Source organism: Pipistrellus kuhlii, unplaced genomic scaffold (genome assembly GCF_014108245.1).
Source record: "Pipistrellus kuhlii isolate mPipKuh1 unplaced genomic scaffold, mPipKuh1.p scaffold_m20_p_2, whole genome shotgun sequence".
Taxonomy (NCBI): Eukaryota; Metazoa; Chordata; class Mammalia; order Chiroptera; family Vespertilionidae; genus Pipistrellus; species Pipistrellus kuhlii.
Genome location: NW_023425515.1, coordinates 121,875,783 through 121,899,190, shown reverse-complemented (window position 1 = coordinate 121,899,190; position 23,408 = coordinate 121,875,783). Strand labels below are relative to the sequence as shown.

At 41.0% G+C, this 23,408-nt stretch overlaps 1 pseudogene; it reads left to right on the top strand.

Moving 5' to 3' along the window:
* LOC118723056 overlaps positions 1 to 23,003 on the top strand; it is a 31,134-nt pseudogene extending 8,131 nt beyond the window's left edge.
* Positions 23,004 to 23,408: the final 405 nt, after the last annotated feature.

Genomic DNA, 23,408 nt, shown 5'->3' with positions numbered 1-23,408 from the left:
TTTTAGGCCCTGTATTCATTTAGGTCTATTATTCCAAGATTCCATTATATCTTCAATGAAGGCCTTTCATTCAATAAGAGGCTAAGAGACCCCCAGGGTTCTCACTTCTTCCTCACTTAAAATAGAAACAAATAACTCCTCTGTATAGGCTGTGGCGTCTGACAGAAGGGAGCTACATACCCTCCAATAAGGAAGACCTTGCCAAGCCCAAGGGTGTGTTGTGGTTTGATAGCAAATGTTCCCATTCAGATCACAGTTGGGTGTGGAGCAGCTGCTGTTTTCACCCCCACGGAAGAGTTCCACTCTTTGTGCAGTCAATGCCTCCTTTGCATACTCCACCTCTGCGAGACGCTCTAGTAGTCAAGGTTCTTGGGAGATCCTGTGTTCTATCAGGTAGCAAGCCAGTCACATAGTTATTTCACAAAGGTATAGTAAGAAGCTGCAACTATGTGTAAAGGGTAAAGATAAATAAGGTGTCACACCAAGGAGCTTACAATCCAGAGCGGGAAGCAGGTCACTAGTCATAGATATTGCACCATGAGATTGGGGAGCACTGCGGAGCAGTGATTAATCATAGTGGTTCATTTCAGGACTGAGCAGTGGGGAAAGGGAAGGGTAAGCTTCCTGGAAATTATGTCCCTACAAGAGGCTAGAGGGGTGAGTAGAAGTGACCAGATAAAGTGGGCTGGCAGAAGAGAGAGCCTGAGCAGAGGCAAGGAGGGAAGAAATAACATAGTATTCGGACCAGAAGAATAAAGCTGCATCTACCACAGAGACCCCCACCAACCATTTCCTATGGCTAAAACAGTATATTGTCTTGCAGCAGGTTTTCCCCAAAGACATTATTTCCCCAAAGGTCTTTTGGCTGTTGCTGTTTGTCCTTTTCCTGACCGGAATATTAACTCTAAACGTAAGACGCAGTGGAAACTAGACTGGACTCTGAAGAAATCAAACTATAGGTAGATTATTGTAACAAGGCTTTAAAATAATTTACTTAAAATTATTTCTCCTTCCGAAAGCAAGTGATACAACCCAGTGCATACAAACATGGACAGTTGTATTTAGACACTACTCAGTGGTAAGTTACTTAAACTTTCTGAGCGTCACTCCCCTCAAATGTAGCATGAGAGCATTAGCATTCCCTGTAATGAGAAAATGCTGGTGGTGAATAACTGGCATATGTTAAATACTCAAAGAATGTTAGTTATTATTCTTATACTTACCCATATTTTGCCATTAAATTATCATTACACAATAAAGTCAAGTATGAATAAAATAGGATTCATTTATCACAGCAATTGATTCATTACCTAGAACAAAAACTGGGATTTTAGAATTAAAAGGGAGCTAAGGGTCATCTGGTCCACTTCCCCTTGCATGCAGAAATCTTGTCTTTTTCGTTTAAAGTTTAGAGAGCTAAAGTTCCACTTTCCACATGCATTCAATAATTTCTTGATATATTGCCATTCTGTTGGGAAGGTACTTTAGTTGAAAAGGCTGAAACTATCTTATTTGATTATTATGGGGTGAGAGAAAAGAAGAGCAAAACTATATGTTGAAGTAACCTCTGGAGGTAGAAAGATTTTTTTGAATAGGTGTATTGGCTCTCTGACAGAGGAGATTCCCTTTAATTCAAAACAGCTCCACTGAGGTATGAAATGCCACAATGTGGCCAACCAATAACAAACGAGAAGGATTCCCTCTTTTGTATCTAAGTCTGAACTTTAAGCTACATAATTTGTCTTTCAGAGCAGGCCCAGATCCACAGAAACATTCTTCCATCTTTCTTTTAATCACTTCCTCATGAAATCAGATTTTTGTGGATTTAGGCCTCTATTAATACCAATATTATGAGGAACAGAAATATGAGCCAACTGACTATTCCCAGATTTAGGGATTAATTGAAAATTCTGAGAAAGGTGATAAGTCATGGAAATAAAAGTGTGGAATTGAAGAAAAAAAAGGTCTGTGGAATTGAGATAATGAACACAGGCCTGGTGGAGTATTAATGATTAAATATAATAAACTTCCTTTTGAACTTTAAAAAATAATCACAATCCAAGCTATGTGATAACCAATGAAAATCACATAGAATAAAATCTAATGTAGTTCCTTACAAAAGAGTAAAGCCCAGTTATTCTCTGAATTCTGTCATGTATTTGTAATAGAATAATGAACTATAATCCCAAAGGCTAGAAATAATACAATAGATATCAAATCCTCTAACTCTAAATGGAGGTGCCAGACCATTGTCTTAAGTTGGGTTAAGGATTAACTACATAATTTGCAGGGTCCAGTCAAAAATAAAAATTATTAATAATTTCAAGATGGCAACAGCAGAAAATTAAGCCAGAAATAAGGCTCTTACAGGTTACACACCCATCAAGATGGGTTCTTCCTGTTGCAGACCCTATGATTATAGTTTATTTGAGAAGTGATTTCAGGTGAGGGAAAATGGATCTGAAAAAGGATAGGAAGCCAATTAGGCTGCATTAATAGGCAGGTTACCACTGTCCTCAGTTACAGGTCAATCCCAGTGGGGACTTCTGGGAGACAGTGTAGAATATGCTTCAGAGTTGTCCCATCTACGGGAAATGGGTAATAAATATAATCTCTAACTCCAACTTGCCATTCCTTGAAGGCCACTCCAGAGGGTGTTAACTCACAGGCACTCTGACTTTCCCTGTTCCCAAGGCTGACCATGTTCCTCCAGGCAGAGTCAAGGCACTGACAGAAGGAAACCATGGTGGGCAACCATGAGGGCCCAGAGACAGGACACCAAAAGCATCTACTAAAAGCACCATTCAGGGCATGTGGAGAGATGAAAAAATTGTTATTAGACCCAGGGTATTAGTCATACTGAGGTTATACAGAAATCACGGAGGAAAGTGGGATATTTTGGAGAAATTTTCGGTGTACAGCAAATTTCCACTATCCTCTCCACACTGGAGGACTTAACTTGAACTAAGGGAGAATGGGAGTTCAAGAGGAATACTCTTAAGAACTTGACAACTTTCTTTGGAGTTAGAGATCAGAGAGGTTGATTTATAAGACACAGCTGAGGAAGCTAAAGGCAAGAGTCTGGCTGATGTAGACAGAACCAAGAGAAGGGCACTGCACTGGGAGTGAGTTACACTTCTTACCACTACAGGGCAAAGATGCATATTCCCAGGAACTATATGGAGACCTGTATGTAGAAGGGGGACAGCTTGCAGTAATGAATCTCACCAGGAGATCACTTGGAAGGGCAGAGAGCCTCCAGTAGAGATTGGGAAGCCCGGAGACAGAGCTGGGAACCGTAGGGGCCAACAGAAGGAGAGGACTTGCCTGTGTGGTAGCCAGCCTCCAAGATAGCCCCCAATGGTCTCTATCTCCTGTGTTTATACTCCCATGCAGTCCCCTCCCATATCATCCTGGGGTTGTTTTGTGTGACTACTATGGACTGATTGTATCTCCCCCAAATTTATATGCTGAAGTTCTAACTCATAATGTGATGGTATTTAGAGATGGGGCCTGTGGGAGTTAATTAAGTTCAGATGAAGTCATGTAGATGGGACCCTCATGATGGGATCCATGCTCATATAAGAAAATATACCAGAGAGGTTATTCTGTCTCTGCCGTGAGAGGACACTTTCTCTGCCAGGAAGGAGAAGGCAGCCATTTGTAACCCAGGAAGAGAGCTTTCACTATAAAATGACCATGCTAACACCTTGGTTTTGTACTTTCCAGCACCTGAAACTGTGAGAAATAAATTTGTGTTGTTTAAGCAAGTTAGTCTATGGTATTTGGTTATGACAGCTTGATCTGACAAAGACAATGACTAAATTAAGTGATAGTGTATGACTTCTAAGACCAGGTTATACAAGGCAGTATGGCCCTAACTGGTTTGGCTCAGTGGATAGAGCGTCGGCCTACAGACTGAAGGGTCCTAGGTTCTATTCTGGTCAAGGGCATGTACCTTGGTTGTGGGCACATCCCCAGTAGGTAGTGTGCAGGAGGGAGCTGGTCGATGTTTTTAACTATCCCTTCTTTTCCTCTCTGTAAAAAAAATCAATAAAATATATTTAAAAAAATAATAAATAAATAAATAAATAAATAAATAAATAAATGGCACTATGGCATCCTCCTTATTCTTTCTCTTGGATCACTCAATGGGGAAACAACCATATAGAAAGGCCCAAGTAGTGAGGAACTAAGTTGTGACAAAAACTGGAACTGACTTGCCAGACATATGAGGGAACCATCTTAGAAGTTGATCCTCCAGCCCCAGTCTAGCCTTCAGATGACTACAGTCCCTACCAACAATTGACTGCAATCTCATTAAGAGAATCTGAGTCAGTTAAGCAGCAACTGTGTGAGATAATGTTTATAGCTTTAAACTACTAAGTTTTGGAGTAATTTGTTATGCAGCAATAGATAAATAACATGTTAGTAGGGAAATCTCACAGGAACCTGAAAAAGTGCTCACAAGGCAACCTTAGATGCCAATGCCAGGTGCAACTTAGGCAGCCAAAAAAAAAAAAAAAAAAATGGCCTCTTCCGCTAATCTCCTCCTAGTTCTGGGCCTGATCTTGGGGGAGAGAGGCAGAAGGAGGGGGGAAGAGTAGATGGAATGGAGACACATTCAGTAATAAGATCTCTTTAGTAAGGGAGAAAGCAAGTGAGCCAACCATGCCTTTATATTTCCACTCTAGGCCAAGGAGACCTCAATGGAAAATGGGAGAAATTTTAACATTAGATAATTTTGGAGTTTTGATATTATATTGTATTAGACAGGAGTTGTATGGTTCTTCAACTGGATTGGCTTTTAGGCCAGTGACCTGTGGACTTCTTATTATTCAAACAAATGACAGAAAAAAGTTTATCATTTGCTGGAAATTTCACTAAAGGGTGGTTCAACAGTTAACTTTAAATGGAGTGGAATAAAAAAAAGAATAAAGTTGCTTTCTGCTTATACCTATCCAATAAAATGGTACACACACATTTATTTATTTACTGTATATCTACTATGTACCAGACACAATGCAGCAATGAATAAGACATAATTCCTGTCTTCAGGGAGCTTATAGTTTAGAAAAAGATACATCAAGAAAGCAGGTGTCCTGGCCTAGTGTGTCTCAGTTAATTGGAACATTGTGCCGTACACCAAAAGTTTGTGGGTTCAATTTCCAGTTGGGGTGAATAAGAGAAACAACCAATCTATATTTCTCTCTCCCTCTTTCTCTCTCCCCTCTCTTCAAAATCAATGAACATATCCTCTAGTGAGGATTAAAAAAGAAAAGAAAAGAAAGCAGGCAATCCTAATTCAGAGGGATAAGAGACCTGAGACAAACAGTAACCTCAGAGTACTTGCCACCCTAATTTGGTTAGGGTGGGGCAAGGTAAGACCTGAAGAATAGGTAGGAGGTATCCTAAACAGGGAAATGCTCCAGTGCCCTAAGGCTGTGGTCAGCAAACTGTGGCCGGGAGCTACATGCGGCTCTTTGACCCCTTGAGTGTGGCTCTTCCACAAAATACCATGGCCTGGGCAAATCTGTTTTGAAGAAATGGTGTTAGAAGAAGTTTAAATTTAAAAAACTTGGCTCTCAAAAGAAATTTCAATAGTTGTACTGTTGACTAATGAGTTTGCCCAGCACTGCCCTAAGGAGTGAGCCAGAACTGAGAGAAAAAGGGAGGACAAGGAAGAGGAAGAGGAAGTGCTTGCAAAGAATTGAAACAGACTAAAGTGGCTAGATCTTGGACAACGGGGTTGGAGGGGGCAAAATTGAGGATTAGGTGCTAATCAGAGCCATACCATACTGGCTACACTCTGGAGTAAGAATAAGGTCCAGGACATGAAAATATTTAATCAGTGATTTAACATTAAATCTTAGATTATGACTTAAAGCTAAAATGTCTAGCAATACATGTTGCATAAACATGATATTTGGGAAAGTAAAGTTTCTTTAAAAAAAAATAATGTTTTTTATTGATTTGATAGACAGGGAGAAGGAGAGAGAAACATCGGGCTGCCTTCTGCACGCTCCCTACCGGGGACTGAGCCTGCAGCCTGGGCATGTGCCCTGACCAGGAATTCAACCACTGACCTCTAGGTGCATGTGACGACACCCAACTGAAAAGCTTCCCTAGGAAACTCTTATCTTCAGTGATCTGTATATCCTTTGTAGCGGACGCAGGTTCCTGGCAACAGGGCCCTCCCTTCCTTTTTCCAGAAACACTTCTAGTTATTTTGTTGGGTGAGCTGGACTTGGTGGAGAATAAACATAAAATAACTTTATTCTTTCTTCCTCTGCCTGTTCACGTCACTCCCTGGTCTCATTTTTCATGGCCATGCTCCACGGCATTCCCAGTCATCCTTAGGAAATAAATGAAAAGCCCCTTGTTTTGGCACTGAAAAATAAGGTCGTTGTAATAACTATACAGTTCTCATCTAGTGCAGTATAAAGTCAAGACTTTAGATTTTATTCAATGAAGACTTTCCTTCTCCAGTTTGGATGTGGCCCCTGCCAGAGACAGGACGGAGGGTATAATTTGTTCCTTATCTCTTTCTCTATTCTGCTTCCCCAGTTATGACTTGTTTGTAACCTGTGCAGTGTTGGGTGTTAGCAGAGATTAAGGATGAGGACACGCCCTCACCCGGCTGGACTGCTGTGGTCCTGCCGCTGGTCCCTCTGGGTGGCAGGTGCTTTCTCTCACCGTGAGCTTTTGCAGACTCCTCAAAGATCTGCCCCCCCCCCCCACTCTTCGAGGTAGATAATGTGCCTCTGCTTGGTTCCTCATGAACCCCGGGCCTCTGGTGTCTATACTCTCTGTCTGGGTCACATTGTCTCTCTAAGGAGCTGCCTTCCAATCCGATTCCCAGAATATCCCAGTGGAAATGCAGCTGCCCCTCAACGCACCCTGTCTTCACTCCACTGCAAGACAGGAACTCCAGCCATGTTCTCTCTCCTCCAGATGTTCCCTGCCACGAGACTCTGTGACCCCAAAGTCCAGCCCAAGCTCTGCAAGTGGTTCTCTTCAAACTTCCTTTCCTTGACTTAAAGTCCATTCTTCTCCTGCTTGTTGGATTGGAGTATGTAGCACACTGAAAATCACCACCACCACCCAAAAATAATCCTTCTCATATAGATTGTTCAAATTCAGTCTTAAAACAGTCAGTGTGGGTGATCAGCTAATGCTGGCAAACTTGTTGCTGATTCTCTTAGCATGTCCTGCACAAGAGGACTAGGGTTTTCCTTCAGTGCTCTGGGCGACGTGGCACTTTTGTATGGCCTTCAGCTTCTGGAAGCTCAGCTGAAACTAAGCCAGCAAGAGTCTTATTTTAACATCCTGTTATTTACAATTTTCTCCCTCTGAATGTTTTAACCTATAGTTTGAAAGTTTACAGTATCATTGCAGTTAGAAATAGGCACAATGCATTAATATGTCAGATGCTATATAGAAAAAAGCACGCCCCTTTTTAAAATTCTCACCTGAGAATATGTTTTTATTGATTTTAGAGAGATAGGAAGGGAGAGGGGGAGAGAGGGATGGAAACATCAATGTGATAGAGAAACATCCATTGGCTGCCTCGTGCATGCACCTGGACCAGAGATTGAACCTGCAACCTAAGTAGGTGCCCTGAATGGGAATCAAACCTGAGACCTTTCAGTGTAAGGGAAGACTCTCCAACCACAGGGCCACACTGGCCAGGGCTCACCCCTACCTTTGATGGAAGATCCTAAGGCTATAACTTCTGGAGACTTAATATTTACTAATTTAAAATGTCCTGCCGAAACTGGTTTGGCTCAGTGGATAGAGCGTCGGCCTGTGGACTGAAAGGTCCCAGGTTCGATTCCGGCCAAGGGCATGTGCCTTGGTTGCGGGCACATCCCCAGTGGGGGGTGTGCAAGGGGCAGCTGATTGGTGATTCTCTCTCATCGATGTTTCTGACTCTCTATCCCTCTCTCTTCCTCTCTGTGAAAAATCAATAAAATATATTTAAAAAAATAAAATAAAATAAAATAAAATGTCCTATTTCTACTATTTCATGTTACTGTACTACACTATTTGATATTAATAAAATCATTGTTGCTATTAAAATATTTCTTATTGTAATCCTCATTTAGATGAATGGAACAGAAGTAAGGCTTTTGTATTCATTTTCTGTTGCTATATAATGTATTATCCCAAAACTTAGTGGTTTGAAATAACAAATATTTATTACCACTCGGTTTCTGTGGACCAGAAATGTAGGAGCAGCTTAGCTGGGTGGCTCTGTCATAGAGATCCTCATCCGAAAGCTCAACTGGGGTATGAGGTGAGAATGACTGCTCCAGGCTCAGTTACGTGTATCCTCGCAGACTTAAATCTCTTACCAGATGGGCCTTTCCATGGAGCTGTCTCATAACAAGACAACTGGCTCCCCTCAGGGTGAGCAATCCAGGAGAGACTTAGAGAGAGTGTGGCTAAAATGCAAACCAGAGTCTTTTTATAACCAACCTAATCCCAGTGACATTCCACCATCTCTGCTGTATTTTATTCTTTAGAAGTGAGTTAAGTCTAGCCTACACACAAGAAATTACACAAAGGTGTGAACCAGAAGGCAGAGATCATAGAGAATGGGGTGGGGATGTCATTTAGAGGCTTCCTGCCATGTTTCATAGTGGTAAATTAACGAGGCTAGAAGATACTAATATTATTAACATCATTACCTCAGATATTAATATTATTACATCAGAATCTTCCAATCTTATTAATATACTAGAGGCCCAATGCACATTCAATGAGAGTCTGAAGTGGAGAGGCTGGAACAATTAGAAATGAGTTTGGGATGATAGGTTATCAGGCTCACCCTGATAATCTCCCTTCCTTAAAGTCAGCTGTGCCACATAACATAACCTAATCATAGCAGTGATTATCACATCATAGTTACAAGTCTCGGGGGTTACCTAGGGCGTCTACACCAGGAGGCAGGAATTTTAGAGGCCACCACAGAATTCTTCCTACCACAGACTCAAAATCCCTTGAGGGCAGGGACCAAGCACAACGCATTGCCATAGCGAGAACTCAACAAATATTGTTGACCTAAAGTACATTACTGAGCATGCCATTGAAAACAGCCCCTCCTTGCCGAGACCGGTTTGGCTCAATGGATAGAGCGTCGGCTTGGGGACTGAAGGGTCCCGGGTTCGATTCCTGTCAAGGGCATGTACCTTGGTTGCGGGCATATCCCCAGTAGGGGGTGTGCAAGAGGCAGCTGATTGATGACTCTCTCTCATCGATGTTTCTAACTTTCTATCTCTCTCCATTCCTCTCTGTACAAAATCAATTATATCTATATATCTATATATCTATATCTATATCTATATCTATCTATATATCTATATCTATATCTATATATATAACAGCCCCTCTTTCTGCCACTGAATGTTCCTTTACCTACCTTATCTTCTTAGTACTGACATTACTTATATATGTATGCATCTGTTTACAAGTTATTTGTTTATTTTCTGCCCTCCCATCTCTCAAATGAAAGCCCCATTGAGGCATGGACATTTTCTAGCTTAGTTACACACCATTGTGTCTCTAGTGCTTAAAGAAAACAGCACCTGACATATTGTAGAGACCCAATAATAAAAATTTGGCCCTTAGCTGGTTTGCTCAGTGGTTAGAGTGTCGGCCTTCAGACTGATGGGTCCCAAGTTTGATTCCAGTCAAGGGCAGGTACCCTCAGTTGCAGGCTCAGTTCCAGGCTCTGGTCTGGTAAGTAATCAATTGACATGTCTCTCTCACATTGATGTTTCTCTTTCTCTGTCTTTCCCCTTCCCTTCCATTCTCTCTCTAAAAAAAAAAAAAAAAAAAAAAAAAAAAAATCAATCGAAAAGATATCCTCAGGGTCTCAATGTGTCCATATATTTAAAAAGGTGCCTTTTGGCCCCACTGGTATAGCTCAGTGGTTGAGCATCAACACAGGTTCGATTCCTGGTCAGGGCAAATGCCTGGGTTGTTGGCTCAATCCCCAGTAGTGGGTGTACAGGAGGCAGTTGATGAATGAGTCATCCTCATCGTTGATGTTTCTATTTCTCTCTCCTTCTCCCTTCCTCTCTGAAATAATTTTTTTTTTTAAATGTGCCTTTGGGGGCATTATAGTTATGCGGGGAAATGTTCTAAATTTTATTTTATTTTATTTTATTATTTTTTACTTTGGCTTTGTTTTTTTGTATTTAATTTTTTTATTAAATTATTATCTGTGTACATATACCATTGCCTCCCCCCCCCCCCCTACAAAATGTTCTAAATTTTAATTCAGGGATAATACGCATGTGTTTGGCATACCCCAAAACATAAACATTCATGGAATGCATATTATATACCTATAGCATGGTGCTATTTTATCCTGTCCAATCAACAGAGTAGGTATCCAGAAAATAGGCAACACTCTAACCACTGAGAAAACCAGCTAAATCAGATCTAGTCTCTTCTGTGCTGGAAAGTCACTGTGGCTCCCATCTCTCTCTGGGAAAAAGCAAAGTCAACGCAGTGGCTGCAAAGCCCCACATGACGCTCTCCCTGCCCTCCTGACTGCCCTCTACCGCATCTCCTCCTGTAGATCTCTCTCTCGCTCTCCCCTCCAGCCTCCCTGGCTCTTCTAGGTTCTCACACCAGGCTCACTCCCAGACCCAGATCTTTGCCCTTCCTGCTACCTGGTCTGCTTATTTCCCCAGATGCTGGCATCTTTTGCTCCCTCACATCTCAGTCCCTCAGTCCTTTCTACCTTATAAGTGAAGCCCTCTGTGACCACTCTATGTCAAATAGAAGTCACTGATCACCCTTCCTCGCCTAGAATTCCCTGTGCCCCTCTCATTTCCGTTTTCTCCATAGCACTTAGCCCCATGCCACTCATTTTGTTTATTGTGCGTGTTCTCTCACTAGAATGAAGGAGGAGCAGAGATTTTGTTTGTTTTGTTTGCTACTGTATTTCCAGTATCTTTCTAGAACAATGCCTGGCACATAGTAGGTCCTCAATAAATATTTGCTGTCTTTGAGAGCTGTCAGGGATATAGCAATAATTCAAATGAACTCTGATTCAATATTTCCCCCACTAATTTAAACAAATAGGACTTTTATGCACTCTGCCCCTCATGCCAACTAAAATTACTACCCTATCTCTTATCCTTTGTCCTTTGAACAATTTATAAAACTCAGGAGAAGAGACTTTGTGTATTCGAAGAAACCTGGTCTTCCTATTCTTTTGAAGAGCAAATAGCTCAGCGACTCCCAGTAACATCTGAGCCTTGCGTTGCTTTTGTAGCTGAAGGGGAGAAGTAGGTTAAAGTAACTGAGCTTTTTATCTGAGCTAATGAAAGTACTTTGTCATTGTTAGTCAAGGATTGGCCCTCCTTAGGAGACTTGTTGAGCAAAAACACATAAGGTATCTTGGGAATTCAAAGCGAAGGTTGACAAAGGCTACCCGGGGAAAGCAGAGTGCAGGAAATGTGCAGTTATTACAGTGCCTGCGCCATCCTCCAGAAGGTTTAGGCTTGGACCGTGGGAGTGTATTTGGATTCAACACTGGCCATCGGTGATTGTCTCCCAGCCTCCACCCAGCCTCTACCTATTCCATTCAGCTCACAATAATGCAAGCTCACATTTCACACAGTTGAAGCTCACTCACAGCATACCTTTATTCTAATGAGCTAACCACATCCAGCAGTTTCTAATGGATTCTAAACTGTGGCTGAACAACTTCTCTAATTTTAGGTTTTTCCATTAAGTAAAAGAACCCGTAACAGTTCTACTGGGTTTCTCTCTGCAATGGATTTGTCTAACAGAAACTGAGCACATACTTACAAAAGCCTTAGATACCTGGAGGAATAAGCACACCAGTTGGTGTGTTTTTTTTTCGAGGACTAGCCCACTTAGAGACTGCTCTGGTTAGTCTGGCTCTCAACATCTTACCAAGATTTTCTCATTTGGTAATTAGTGGATGCTACTATGAGAGGTGAGGTCATTGGGTGGCCAGGGTTTAGACAAATTAAGATGTATGTTTTTGTGTCCTGGATGAAAGACAGGGAAAATAGAGAGAAGGAGATGGTGTGTTGTTTATAAATGCATATTATATAAATGTAAGCACCTACTTATATGACAAGTCTAGAAAGGAAAAACTATAGGGACAAAGGACAGATCAGAAGTTGCCTGGGGCAGGGAGATGAGAGCAGAGATTGAATGCAAATAGACACAAGGGAACTTTTGGGATGATACAAGATTTCTAAAACTGAACTGTGATGAGGGTTGCACAACAGTATACATTTACTAAAAGTTATCAAATTGTACACTTAAAAGGGCTACATTTTTAAAATTCCATTTACAATAGCATAAGAAAGAATACAGTGCTTAGGAATAAATTGAACCAAGAAAGTATAAGACTTGTGCTTTGAAAACTACAAAGCATTGCTAAAAAAACAAAACAAAGGCATTGGGATTCTCATGCATCGCTGGTGAGAAAGAAAAACGGTGCAGCCTCTGTGGAAAACAGTTTGGTGGTTTTTCAAAAAGCTAGACACAGAATTACCATAGAACTAGCAATTTCACTTCTAGGTATATACCCAAAAGAAATGAAAGCAGAAACGCAAACAGGTACTTATATTAGGTCTAGTAATAATTAATGTCGTTTTCTAATACTTTTTTAAATCGAATTTATTTAAACAATACAACAAAATTTAATCAACAATATAGTTGCCGTTGTTTTCTACTACTTGTGCCCAACGCTCAGGAAGCATTTTAATCTCTCTGTTGTAAAATTCTTGTGATTTTGATGCAAAAAATTCGGTCAATGCATTTTTGAGGCATTCTTCATTATTAAATTTTTTCCCAAGAAGAAAGTTTTGCAAATAACGAAACAAATGGTAATCGGAAGGGGCAATATCAGGAGAATATGCAGGTTGAGGGAGAACTTCCCATTCCAACTGGCGCAGTTTTTCAGCAGTGATTCTTGCAGTATGCAGTCTTGCGTTATGCGTTATCGTGGTGAAGAATTACGCCCTTCCGATTAATCAGCGCGGGTTCTTTTTCTCTTAAAGCTTGGGCTAACCTTTCCAATTGGGCACTATACACTGCACTTGTAATGGTTTGGTTAGATGGTAAAAGTTCATAATGAAGAATTCCTTTAAAATTCCACCAAACACACAACATCACTTTTTTCGCATGCAAGTCAGGTTTTGGCGTGGGCTGCGGAGCCTCATTTTTGTCCAACCATTGAGGCGGCCTTTTCAAATTAACATACAGCACCCATTCTTCATCTCTGGTAACAATTTGCTCTAAAAACAGCAAACGGTTTTGACGAGAGAGGAGCGAACTGCAAATTGTGACTCTTTGATTACGGTTGTTGTCGGTCAACTCATGAGGAACCCATTTTCCAAACTTTTGGACTTTGCCAAGTGCACGCAGTTGATTGGAAATTGTTTTTTGTGAACAATTTAAAGTTGTCGCAAGCTCTTGTTGGGTAATTTGAGGATTTTGTACCAAAAGAGCTTGAAGAACTTCTTGATCAAAATTGGACACACGGCCTCGACCACTCTTGTCATCTAACGAAAAATTTCCCTCACGAAATTTCTCAAACCAACGCTGGCATTTTCTGGCGCTAACTGCATCTTGACCAAGAGCACTACAGATGTTTTTTGCAGCCTCACTTGCTTTTCTTCCTAATTGGAACTCGTAAAGCATGCAGTGCCGAATATGCTCTTCATCCGCCATCTTCTTAGCCCTAGTTTTGCAACAAAAACCAAACCAAACACAAACTTTTTCAAGCAAAACTTGTTAATTGCACTTCACACGTTCTGTAGATACCACATGTTTGAAGGTTATGTCAATACAAAACAACGCCAAGCAAGATTTTAAACGAATGTTTAAAAACGACATTAATTATTACTAGACCCGATATACCAATGTTCATTGCCGTTTCATTCACAATAGCCAAAAGAAATAAACAACCCAAATGTACATCAACAGAGAATCGCTAAACAAAATGTGTTATATATTAATACATGCAATGGAGTATTAGCTATAATAATAGAAGTGCAATATGCTAATTAGACCAGACATCCTTCTGGATGTCCTTCTGGACGAAGCTGGGGCTGCGAGGGAAGCCGGTGCTGGCACCCGGGCAGGGCGGGGTGGGAGGACAGGAAGGCCTACTCCTGCATGAATCTCATGTATTGGGCCTCTAGTTCATCCATAAAAAGAAATGAAGTTTTGATACATGACACAACATGGATAAACCTTGAAAACATGTTAAGTGAGGTAAGCTAGACACAGAAGAAAATTTCATGATTCCACTTATATGAAATATCTAGACTAGGCAAATTCATAGAGGCAGAGAGTAGAATGGTGGTTGCCAGGCACCGGAGGAGGGGACAATGGGAGTTTAATGGTTACAGAATTTCCGTTGGGGAGTTGAAAGAACTTTGGACTAGATGGTGGGGATGGCTGCACAACATTGTGAAAGTAATTAAATGCTTAAATGCCATAGAACTGTATGCTTAAAAATGATTAATATGGCAAATTTTTATGTTATACATATTCACCACGATATAATATAAAATGAAAGCAACCAGGTCATCCTGGTGCAGTTAAGAATTTCTGATTAAAAAATAATGGTAATAACATACTGTGTACAAAGACTATACCTGTTTTTTGTGTTTTGTTTTTTTTTAAATTATTACTCTTGAGCAAACTTGTCCTGTCTCTTATGAGATTTGACATACATGAGCAATCAGTAAGTGTTGACTAACCCTTAAAAAAGTGGCATGATATAAAAACAATTATGAGGGGAATAGCCTTAAACTATAAGGATTATACTAAAATTTGCCAGGTAGCATTAATGGAGTGTAATCTTGTAAGCAATAAAACATGTTTGCTGAGTGAGAAAAGAAATTTCCCTCTTTTGAAGCAGTTGCTGATCTGGCATGCTGCCAAACCCCTAGAAATTATGAACATTGATGTTGGCATTTTCCATCAACATGAATGATGAAAAGTGTAAAAAAAAAAAAAGGGGGGCACCAATTAAAGCACTTTCCCTTCTTGTTAAAACAAAATATGCCCTAAAACACTGCTAATAATTTTCAGATGTCGGCCAACAAATGATGTCATCTCCAAATCTCTGCTAGAGTTTATTTTTTCACTCGCATCCTTGCCAACTTGAGCCTTTTAGACTTTGCATTCTGCCATCTTGGCTGGAGACAGTGTCCTCGAGCTGGTGATGGCATGTGGTGTGACACTCAGAGGGACACGTTTGCTGCTTTCCTCCTGTCAGCCACACGTGAAGTCCTACTGGCCTGAGAGTCGTGTGCTCTCCTTACAGAGGCCACCGACAGGAAGGAGCTTCTCTGTTTCTTGTCGCTACTGTTCTCCATGTCACCATATCCTTCTTATAGGTTTCTGGGGGATCACTAGTAGTGGTTACCCAAGAAACTGGAGGTTTATTTCATATTTGAAACATGTTTTCCAAGCTTTTGTATGTTTATTATTCTTTAGGAGTCAGGCTGGCGCTGGAGAATCACTGGTCCTTTGTAACCTCGCACGGTTACATCTTCTATTAGTTTAACCTGGCATTGGAGCAGCAAGATGACAAGACAGAATTGCATGAGTGTTAGGAGCTGAATTATGCCACGTCTCCAACTCATGTTGAAATTCTAACCCCTCATACCACAGGATGTGACTATACTCAGGGAGAGGTTAAAACAGGGTCATTAGGATGGGCCCTAATAAAATATCACTGGTGTCCCTACAGAAAGAGGAGATCAGGGCACAGACAGGTCCAGAGGGAAGAGCATGTCCGGACCCAGAGATAAGATGCCCAGATGGCCAAGGAGAGAAACTTTAGGAGAAACCAATCCTGCCAATTCTCTGATCTTGGATTTCTAGCCTCCAGAACTGTGAGGGAAAAAATTCATGTTGTTTAAGCCACTCAGTGGTATTTGTCAGGGCAGCCTAAGACAATAAGCAAGAGATTTCTTGAGGGGACATGCCAATGAAGGAAGAAGGAAGAGGAAACAGAAGAAGGCAGAGAGCCTCAGACTACAAAGCAGGTTTGACATCTGTGGAGTAAAACCGGAAAGGAAGGAGAATTGGGTAGGAAGAGCCTCAGGCTGCAGCAGTGTATGGGGAGTCTTTGAGCAAATGCTGCTTGCTAGTGAAGTCCTGCAACCCTGGCTTCAGCACCTGCCACGCTGTCATTGGCTGCAGCAGCACAGGGAGCATGCTGCAGCGGGCACTGTCAGCCACCCACACTTCCCACAGCATGTTCCCTCTTTTTTTTTTTATATATAATATATTTTATTGATTTTTTACAGAGAGGAAGGGAGAGAGATAGAGAGCTAGAAACGTCGACGAGAGAGAAACATCAACCAGCTGCCTCTTGCACACCCCCCACTGGGGATGTGCCCGCAACCAACGTGCATGCCCTTGACCAGAATCGAACCTGGGACCTTTCAGTCCCCAGACCAACGCTCCACCACTGAGCCAAACCGGTTTTGGCAGCATGTTCCCTCTTTATTGATTTCAGCAAGGAAGAAAGAGATAGAAACATCACTGATGAGAATCATTGACTGGATGCCTCCTGCATGCCCCATACTGGGCATCAAGCATGTGCCCTGACCAGGAATCAAACCATGACCTCCTGGTTCATAGATCGATGCTCAATACCTGAGCCACGCTGGCTGGGCACAACATGTTCTCTTAAAGGGAGACAGACCTGAATGGTGCATCTCCATACTGCTACACCAGGGGTGTGCAGGAGGCAGCCGATTAGTGATTCTCTCTCATCATTAATGTTTCTATGTCTCTCTTCCTCCCCCTTCCTCTCTGAAATCAATAAGATATAAAAAAAAAAAAAAAGGAAAAAAAGATAGAGTTATCTCACTATGTCATGTGAGGAAATAGCAAGAAGTCAGGAAGGGAGTTTGTTTGCAAACCCAGAAAGGGAGTTCTCATCAGACACTGAATTAGCTTGTACCTTGATCCTGGACTTTCTAACTCCCAGAGCTATGAGAAATAATATTTTAAAAATAAATTTTTATTGATTGATTTGAGAGAGAGAGAGAGAGAGAGAGAGAGAGAGAGAGAGAGATTTCTTGTTCCACTTATTTGTGCATTAATTGTTTGATTCTTTATTATTATCACTAGAGGCCAGTGCACAGATTCGTGCACAGGTGGGGTCCCTCAGCCTGGCCTGCACTCTCTCACAATTCAGTACCCCTTGGGGGATGTTGGACTGCTGGTTTTGGCCTGAAGCCAGCAGTCCACCGAGGGATGTAGTAGTGCACGAAGCAGCAGGCGGCCAGGGAGGAGCCCAAGCCCAGGCTGGGCACCTAGCTGCTTCCGCTCCTCCCGGCCGCACTGTGCCTGCCACCCTGCTGCTCAGTAGTGCTGCCTCAGAGGCATGAACTTTGCTCACCATCCCTGAACCCCGCGTTCTGTGCTTGAATAGAGCTCCTGTTGTGGGAGTGCATTGACTACCAGGGGCAGCTCCTATGTTGAGTGCCTGCCCCCTGGTGGTCAGTGCTCATCATAGCAGCCAGTTGACCAGTCATTCAGTCACTTAGGCTTTTATATATATAATTTTAAATATATATTTTTATTGCTTTCAGAGAGGAATGGAGAGGAAAGAGAGAAACATCAATGATGAGAGAGAATCATTGATCAGTTTCCTCTTGCATGGCCCACAACCTAGGCATATATCCTTTACAGGAATCAAACCTGGGACACTTCAGTCCACAGGCCGCAGTCCACTGAGCCAAACCAACCAGGACAATTGTTTGATTTTTACATGTGCCCTGATTGGGATGGGACCCACAACCTTGGTGTATTGGGACCATGCTCTTACCAACTGAGATACCTGGCCAGGGCCAAAATATATATATTCAACTAGCCTATGGTATTTTGTTATAGCTGTCCAAATTAAGATAGCCTATCACTTTGAAAAAGTGATATTAACAAAGTTAATTAGCCTCATGAGCCTTTTTCCCCCTAATTAGTTTAACTAGTTGGCACGCTCTTTGTGAGAGTGCTGAAGTAAGAGGTAAAGATATTCCCTGAAACAGCAAGAAAATTAAGGAAATAAATATTGTTCTTCTCAATCATAATGCCATTAAAGAGATTTTGTGCTCTAAGATTTCTATCATCAGTAATAGGACTATCCCAACCTCTATTATTTTCCCACACATTGCTTCTTTATTTAAAGTATTATTCAAAATGCACTCTCTGCAGTTATTTTTCAGTTTTTGTAATAGTATTTGCAAAAGTTGCTCATTCCAGTTTGCATTAAAAAAATTGAGACAAAGAAGTTATTCCATATCATGTGGAACATCATTAAGAGAAGCTTAGCTCTTCTGGTTAACATTTTTTCTTTGTTATATTTTTAAATTCTTTATTTTAACCTTTGCTTGAGAATATTTTAAAAGTACAGATATGCTTGAAAATATATGCTTGAGAATATTTAAAAAGTATAGATATATCACCCAAATCAAAATATTTTCCCATTTCCTTAAATTACTTTAATTAATATATTTTTAGGTTGAGTGGAAACAATCCTAATGACTGTCAAATGATGAACAGGTAAACAAAATGTGGCATATCCATATAATGGAATATTGCCTAACCATAAAAAGAAATGAGGTACTTACATATGCAACAACATGGATTAATCTTGAAAATATCATGCTAAGGGAAAGACAGAGACCAAAAAGACAGACTCCATTTACATGAAGTGTCCACATAGGCAAATCCACATGGAAAGTATATTAGTGGCTCCCTAGGACTGGAGGTGGAAACAAGCAGTTACAGATAGGTTGTTTTTGTTTTTCCCCCCAGATAAAATGTTCTAAAATTGGATTGTAGGGATGTTTTCATAAGCTTTGAATTGAACACTTAAAGCGTCAACCTGGCCATGTGCCCTGATCAGAATTGAACCTGTGACCTTTTAATGCATGGGATGATTCTCAACCAACTGAGCCACACTGGCCAGGGCACAACAGCTTTTTTTCTTTCTTTCTTTCTTTCTTTCTTTCTTTCTTTCTTTCTTTCTTTCTTTCTTTCTTTCTTTCTTTCTTTTCTTTTCTTTTTTTTTTTTTTTTTCAAGGCATCAGAAATCAACCAAAGCAGCCAGGCTCTAAAAGGCCAAGATCCTGGATAGGCAATACCAATATTCAAGACTGCTTTTTCACCTAAAGCACTGGCTGATTTCTAAACTGTATGAGCAGAACAAGAGGCTGAAACACCAGGCAGAAAGCAGCTACTGAGAGACTATAAAGGCAAACAAAGGATTGGCAGTCTTACAGTACTGGGAGAGAAAAGCTGGAGTCCAAGGGCTGCCAAGGAGGAGGAACCTTGTTAAATACTCATTTTCAGTTGAGAACTTTAAAGGACTATGATCTAGGGCAGGGTTTCTTAACTTTGGCACTATTGTCTTGTTGGGCTGGGTGATTTGTGTGTGTTGGGATGGGGCCTGTTTGTGCTTGTAGAATGTGTGCAGCATTATCTGGCTGTTACCTACTACAGGTCAGTAGCACCCATCCCCAACCATGACAATCAATAATGTCCCAGATATTGCCAAATGTCCCCTGAGAGCCAAAACCATCAACTGCCCTCAAGTTAAGGAAAATCAGAAAAAGAGTGGCTTTCCCAAAGCTTGGAATTCAGCTTTCATCACCTCAGTTTCTTATTGGACAGAGGCGCTTGGCTCTTACTCTGATTCTAAAAATAAAATTATATCTTCTCTGTAGGAAGATAATGACATCCAGATCCTCTATAATTTTTCACCCACAGTGTCTGGATTTTAATCAATATTTAGTAATTGTTAGAGAAGACAAGGACAAATGACTCAAACCCAAGAGAAAAAACTAGACAACAACAACAACAAAAGACCTACATATGACTAGATATTAAAGTTACAAGAAAAGGACTTTAACGTAAGTATGACTAACATGTTCAAGAAATTAATTAAAAGAGGGAGAATTTCACCAAAACAATGGAATCTATAGAAAAATCAAATGGGAATTATAAACTAAAACAAACAAACAAACAAACAAACAAAAAAACTGAATAGGCATGAGAAAGAGAACAGTCATAAACTAGAAGAGAGATAAGTATAAAATATTCAAACTAAAGTATAAGGAAAACCAAGGATGGAAAAGAAAAGAGCATAAGAGACATAGGAAACAGGTGCAAACCTCACACACACACACACACACACACACACACACACACACACACACACACACACAGGTTCAGAGGTCCAGAAGAAGAGTAGAGATTAAGCAGAAGCAATATTTACAGAAATAATGGCTGAGAATTTATGCTGATTCAAAGGCATCAAGCAATAGATCCAAGAAGCTCTATGAACCCCAAACCTGTACTCATATATATCAGTAATTATGTTAAATGGATTATATATTCTAATTAAAATACAAACATATCAGTCTGAATTAAAAAGAAACAATTATATGCTACTCAAAAAAACAATGTACTTTAATTATAAGAACATAGGAATTGAAAAAATTTATGGAAAAATTTATACTATGCATATATTGACCAAAATAAATCTAGAATAGCTCTACAAATCACATAAAGCAGATTTTAAAGCGGAAACTATTTTAAAGAGGGACATTTCATAAACTGATAAAATATCCAAATCAATAAGAAGGTATAATCATCAAAAGTTTGTATTTACTTTGCAGTCATGGGCTCAAAATATATAAAGGAAAAGCTGAGAAAATGAAAAAGAGAAATGAACAGATCTACAAATGTAACAGAAAATTTTAACATAACTGTCTCAGAAACCAATAGAACAGGAAGATAAATAAATCAGATGAGATGTAAACAACATAATTTAATGACATTGGGAAACTAAAGCTAATTGACATAAAAATAACTTTACTCCCAACATCTGTAATATACACAAACTAGTATATTGCAAATGGAATATTGAGCAAAATGGATTACACATTGGGCCAAAAATTAAGTCTTTACAATTTAAAGGATTAAAATTATACACATTCCTCTCATTCTAATAGAATTAAGCTATAACTTATTAACAAAATGATAACTAGGATATCTCCAAATGCTTGAAGATTAAGCAATATCATTCCAAATGGGTCAAGAAGAGTCCACAAAATATAAAATAGAAACAAAAAAAGAAACATTTTGAACGAAATAATAGTTGATTTTGACTGAATGTTTGTGTCCCCTGACACAATTTTTGTTTTGTTTTGTTAATCCTCACCCGAGGAGATATACTGTGTGTGTGTGTGTGTGTGTGTGTGTGTGTGTGTGTGTGTATTTACTAGAGGCCCAGTGCACAAAATTTGTGCACAGAGGTGGGGGGGGTTCCCCTCAGCCTGGCCTGCACCCTCTCCAATCTGGGACCCCTCGGGGAATGTTTGACTGCCTCTCGTAATCTGGGACCACTGGCTCTTAACTGCTTGACTGCCTGCCTGATGTCCCCTAACCACTTCTGCCTGCCTGATTTCCCCTCACCACCTCTGCTTGCCTGCCTGATCGCCCCTAACTGTCTCTGCCTCACCCCACAACCAGGACCCAGGATTTTCTCCTCTGGCCAGTCACAGGCACCTTGGACCTGGGCTTCCTTCCTTCTGGTCAGCTGCAGGCACCCAGGACCAAGGCTGGCTTTGCCTAGGTCGGTTGCAGCTACAGGTGACCGTGGGCGGGCAGCTTTGCCTGGGCCACAGCCACAGATGCCTGGGACCATCGGGCAGGTGGCTTGTCCCTCTTCTGGGCCACAGGTGCAGCTGCTGGTGCCTGGGACAGCAGGGACCGTGGGGCATGCAGCTTGTCCCTCTCCTGGGCTGCAGGTATAGGTGCAGCCACTGGTGCCCAGAACCATGGGAGGGCGGCTTGTCCCTCTCTGGGGCTGCATCCTGATTGGTCCTCATTCCTCTCTCGCAAGTTCATTTGTGCCTGTCTGGTCCCCATTCCTTTCTCTCCAGTGTTAAGTGTCTGAGCTGTTAGGGTGTGATAAAGTGAGGGTGTGGTGACCATTTTCATATTAGCTCTCTATTATATAGGATATTTTAGAGATAGTGGAAGGAAGGGGAGAGTCAGAGAGAAATATTGATGTGAGAGAGACACATTGATAGGTTGCTTCTTGTAGGCACCCCAACCAAGGTGAGAAATGGAGCCTATAACTGAGGTATGTGCCCTTGACCAGAATTGAACCTGAAAATTTTTAGTCCATGAGCTGATGCTCTATCTATTGAGTTAAACAGGCTAGGGTTTCCCTGGCAAAAATTAAGTTGAAATCAAAACCACACTTTGAGAAAAAAGAAAAAAGTAGGGATGGATAAATAAGACTAGCCAGGGTCATCAATAATGACTTTGGCATCATGGAGGGACTAATGACACTAGTCCATACCATCACTGCCACCCAGAAGATTGTGATGGACCCCTCTGAGAAGCTGTGGTGTGATGGGGTGTGATGGCCAAAGGGCTTCCCAGTACATGATCCCTGTGTCTACTGGTGCTGCCAAAGTCATCCCTCTGCTAACTGAAAACTCCCTGGCATGGCTTCCATATCTCTGCTCCCAGTGTGTGGGTCATGGATCTGACCTGCCATCTGGAGAAAACTGCCAAATATGGTAACACCAAAAAAGTGGTGAAGCAGGCATCAGAGAGCCTCATAAAGGCATCCCAGACTACACTGAAAGCCAAGTTGTCTCCTGCAACTTTAACAATGACACCCACTCTTCCATCTTCAAAGCTGGGGTTGGCACTTCTCTCACCCTCCACTTTGTCAAGCTCATTTCCTCTTATTATATGAATTTGGCTACAGCAACAGGGTGGTAAGGAGTAAGAACTTCCTGGACCACCAGCCCCAACAAGAGCATGAGAGGAAGAGAGAAGCTGCTGGGAAATCTCTGCCTCAACTCCATCCCCCAGCACACCGAGAATCTCCTGTCCTCATGCAGTTCCCATCCCAGACCCTTGAAGAAGGAGATGGGTCTAGGTAGCCTTATCTTGTAATATACTAGCAAAATGTACCATCAATAAAGAACACTGTTCCCAGGCCATCAACCCTGCAAAAAAAGAAAGACTTAATTAGATGTTAAAGCAAATATGCTAAAATGTTAATAGCAGAATCTAGAGGACAGGTATACAAAAATTGTAAAATCTTTTCATTTTCCTATGTTTGAAAACTTTCACAATAAAATGTTGAGAGCAGAGCTTACTAAAAGATTGGGATTCATAATGGAATACAGGTAGCAAGTTAATGGGAATCATGTTACTACAGTGTTAAGTCCACCTGCAAGGTAATGTGAGAAATAATTACATGTATGGACTGAGTGTGTTTACACATCACCGTCATCTAAAGACTTAATTGAGTGCTTATCCAACATGACCTTTGCTTTAATTCC